The following is a 4742-nucleotide window of genomic DNA, read 5'->3' as shown; positions in this document are numbered from 1 at the left end:
GTCGTTCGTCGCTGACCTTTTTCCCTACCGATATATACGATGTATAACGTACACCTTTTTCCAAGGAGCGGATATTATTATGGAACGGTTCGGATTTCACGAAGAAATTTTCCACACTGTGTTCGCGAAACAAAAAAAAAAAAAAAAATCACAACATATCTTTGCGCTTCGAAAAGTTCTGCCATTCAATCTATTATAGGTGAAAAGTTAACTTGATTAGAAGTTTCGATTATAACTATATTGCAGAGAATACTGGAAATCAAACTAACCTAGCTCAATGCAACTCAAATAAACGTGGTTCATGACATGGCCAACTTTTTGCTTAACGTTTTGTATATTACAGTACGTCGTCCACTTCCTGTAGACATTGCAGTAGACTGTAACTCTTAGAATCGTGCAGGCAAGAACACGTTTAGAAATTATAATTGAAACATACTTACGTATTGCGTGATATAATTTTGTACTCGAATTCTTTCTGAGAGTTAAGATGAGTGAGAAATTTTACAAGATACATAAAATAGTCGAGTATGCGGCAGTAAGGGGGGAAAAATGTCTTCATCCAATGGTACGATGGTTACTTTACAGTACAGCAGAAGTTCTGGTATCTATCGATCGCGACGGACCGATAGTCGTGAAAAAGAAACCTGCAAAAACCATATTTGCACGTCGGTTATAAATCGCAGTGTTATTTAAACCTGATATCCTCGTCTTGTTTCTCTTAAAGGTATTTCCTTTGTTTCCGAGAGTGGAAAACGCGGAGGATGTTATTCGATAAGAGTGTTTCCGGCATTGCGCAATTTGCCGGCTCGTGAATTTCCGGATGTAACTTATACGCGTATGTATTCTGGATGCCCGCACCATATTGCTGGGAAAGAAGTCATCGGATTATAGCTGTACGGCTGAACGTAACAAACGAGTGAAAATTTACGTTTCATTTTCCTTCCAAAAAATGAGTTCACGTGGGTTCGCGTGATATTTCATTTATACACGCACACAGGCTATACCGCACGACGCGACCGCCGCCGAGGAGATTCTTGCGTGAGAAAAATACAAAGATTTCTTTTATCGTTCAAACCGCTATCCAGCTCGCTTCCTGGCTGTTTTAATACCGCTCGGGTTGCGTGCGAAGCCTCTTTTTTATTATTCACAGTTCGTTTAGGGGCTAGCTTGAATAATTATTCTATTATATGGTAATGTCGGATTTCAAAAAAACACGATGATCTAATTTAAAGAAATTTATGATAAATCGATTAGAATTTTTCAAACATCGTATTGATTGGCAGATTTTATATTCGAAAAATCAGCTTCGACGAAACTCGTGAACCTTCTGCTTACTTTTACGTCAGTTCTATGCCTCTCCTTGTCTGTTTTTTTTTTTTTTTTTATCCAACTTTTTTCTTATGAAATAATTAAGACAACTATTTCTTCCACGAAGAAACTAATATTTTTACTCGAAGACTGGGTTTTCCCATTTGCAACATCTAATTAGTCAACTCGTATCGCTGCAGTTTGAGTTCGCATTGGCTACTCCTTTAATAAAAACCGACTTGGTGCTTCTGGGAAACGGAGAGAATTTGCAGTCCTCTCATTTCACGCTGAATAATGTACCGTGTGAGGACTTTACAGGCTAACCACAAGTTTTTGTAATAAAAATACCATAACATTTTCAGGTTTCCAAGACTTAAGACCCAGTATTCCATGACATCTTCTCATTTCTGGTATGTTAATAAAATAAGGTAAATAAAAATTCCCTGCCAATGACCCCTTTTAAATTCCTTGATATTTCCAGGTTTTTCAGGTTTTCCAAGTGTGTGGCCACCCTGTTTTTTACCAACGACGATCGAATCTAAGGTACCTGTGAAATCCTGCCACGTCAATCGGTACAAAATTTTTCATAGAATCCAATTGATTTTTAAACTTGTTACAAAAAAAGTTTCACCACCGTGCTTGAATTTTTGATGCAAGAAAAATGGTTTAATATTTCCGCAGACTGTTTGAAGAATTTGTTTAAAAATATTCCGAGCGATTATCATCTCACCGATCGCGTATCTCTTTCTGAAAACAAAGTCTCAAGTAATCATCGTACGGAATTTTTCTATACCATCATTTAACACTGCAGTCTCGTCTCTTTCAGATTGAAGAAATGGACACGCGACTATCGCACAGAGGCGAGTGAATTATAATTTCTACGCGAAGACGTATTCGGTTAGTGTTTACGCGTCAGTGATTAATGGCACTGACGGAAAAATCATTAAAACGAATAATAAGGTTACGCACCGCGAACGAGCCTCATGCTAATCATTGCGCTAATCAAACCGCTATTACTAAACATACTGGCCAAGCGAAAGCGATGAACGCCTTCGGTGTCGAGTCGCAGTGTTCGAAGAGATGAGTATTCGTACGCTGAATAAGATAGATGAGATTCAGTCGCACCGCGTCCCTTTTAAATACGACAAAACTTGAGTTTCTTAGGCTCGTAAAATAATCGCGGCAATATGAACGGCAATATGATCCGAGAGAAATTTCTAGTTGTACTGTCCTCTAACTGAAAAATCTAGTATGCGACACTATTCTTTTCGATTATCGTCGTATTTTCAAATAATTTTCAAACCGTTACTGCTACGGTAACTGTTTTTCGGGAACTTTGTAGTAAACAAAATTTTTCTCAGTGAACAACCGGGCGTTTTAAATTTCGTAGATCGGCATAATTTATTGTTAGCAATCGATGATCGTTGTGGACATGGAAACGAACGAATGGCCATGTATCGCCAAAGTGACGCGGTTTTTTTCTTTTTTTTTTTTGAAGGTTTAAAATGTAACTGTTAATTCGATTGCAGGTTATGTTAGTGTGTTAAGCTATTCAGAGTAAAGAACTTTCTATAAGATATGACAATAAGATCCGGCTTTTGAAAGTCTCTAGCTATTGTAGATACAATACAATCGAGTACAATAAATTCTGAAATGCATTGAACACGGATTTCGACGTTTATTGGACGTCATTCGAAAACTTAGGAAACAGTTACGAGACCTTAAGTTCGCTGAAACTGAATCAATTTCATATCCATCATACTTGTCAGATACTTTTGAGGCAAATTTTTTCGATCACGGCTGTTATTTCCAAGATTTCTCTCACTATGTTTCTCCGTGAGTAGAAGAGAAAAAACTTCGACGAGGGGGACACAAATCAATCAAATTTAATTATTTTTATTTTCATTCTTTTTACTCTCCTTCTACAGTTTGTACATCTAATTTCCCATTAATGTCCATAAAAATTCGACTTCCGAACACTAATTTCAATAATCTCGTGATTTTCGCACTGCCTTAACGGTTAATCGTTAATATTAGTGTCCTTAATTCGTGCATTCTCCAGAGAGCGCCAGGAAGGTTTATTCGTACGTATTTATGGCGCGTGTGCCATGCACGATGTATTCAACGACAACGAACCACCGACGAAGAGTCGTCGTTAGATGACATAAATTAAACATGCAAAGATAACGCAGACGGGAGGTGTATTTAAGATTTGGCAAACTTTGCCGAGGTGATGCGGTAAAAAGAAAGATACAAAAAAAAAAAAAAAAAAAGAAAGGCAAACAAAATAGTGAGAGCAAAGGAAGGTAAAAAAAAAAAAAAAAAAAAAAAAAAAAACGAGAGGAAAAGAACGCGGAAAGATCGGAACGATTAAGCGGGGGAAAAAAAGGCATTGGCAAAAATCAGGAATCTTGACAAACAGCTGTTACACGCCTCGTGACGTGCGTTCGTGCGTATATATGCGACTTATTATATACCCGGGAAGTTTCGGACTGGCAGAAGTCGTTGGCTCTTGGAATTAGGGGGTTACTCTAGGTTAAGTCAAGTTCAGTCACCTGTGTTCGGATGACTAAACAGTCATCGCATAGCGAGCAACGAACGGATGAACGGGCGTAAAAGAAACGGCATACAACGTGTGTTTTGCCGTCTTTCGAATCCGCGCGACAATTTCCGTATTTGTTGTTGTCGTTTTATCTATTTATTTGTTTGTGTTTCTTTTACCTTGGCATATTTTTTGCATAATTCCGTTCTCTTCGCTTTTATCTGTAATTCCTATTTCGTTTCGTCGCAAGAAGGAGGAATTACAAGTACTGCTGAGAAGATCACGAGGTATGCCATAAGATAAAAGAGCGGTTAGAGTCTCGAGCCGTTTAACCGTTGCTTTTCGTTGATGCGGACGGCGCTGGGTATCAAAGAGAACTAGAATTAATTGTGTGACTGAAACCGCCGTGGCAATGAAAATTTATAATAGTTTCGAAGGAATGGGCTATATTTCTTTGCGGAAAATTGCATCGTCAAGTCGTTGCATTAATACTCGATAAAAACAACCTTTTAGCCGGAATACAAAAGTGTCATTGATTTCTTTGGCTTGTACATTTCAACCGGATTGCGAAGACGATGAAATTGCAATTTTATAATGGAAATATAATGCCATAACGTTTTTTACCAAATTTTTTTCCAAATAAGGTTCTTACAAAAATTATATCGGAAAAAAAAAAATTTAAATCAAGTTCTGTCAAGTGAAAGCGAATTCGATGGAATTGAATTTTGAAAAATTGACAATAAAATCCGTGGATTAAAATTACAAAAGTCCATCCGCCGATAACAGCTTCATACGTTAAATTCAAGTATGTTCGCCCAGGTGTAAGTAAGTGAAATATTTTGTTTCTTGAAATAAAATTCCGGCCTGCATGACACTCGCTATTTATCATCTC

General features: G+C 37.5%; 1 protein-coding gene across 9 annotated transcripts in view; it reads right to left on the bottom strand.

The window, feature by feature from the left end:
• Nucleotides 1-4742, bottom strand: part of LOC124303131 (probable nuclear hormone receptor HR3) — a 156223-nt gene that overhangs the window by 19368 nt on the left and 132113 nt on the right. The gene's annotated exons all lie outside the window — the stretch shown is intronic.

This window comes from Neodiprion virginianus, chromosome 4, assembly GCF_021901495.1.
Source record: "Neodiprion virginianus isolate iyNeoVirg1 chromosome 4, iyNeoVirg1.1, whole genome shotgun sequence".
In the NCBI taxonomy this organism is placed as follows: domain Eukaryota; kingdom Metazoa; phylum Arthropoda; class Insecta; order Hymenoptera; family Diprionidae; genus Neodiprion; species Neodiprion virginianus.
Note: the sequence above shows the minus strand (reverse complement) of the source record. Positions and strands in the feature narration are given on the sequence as shown.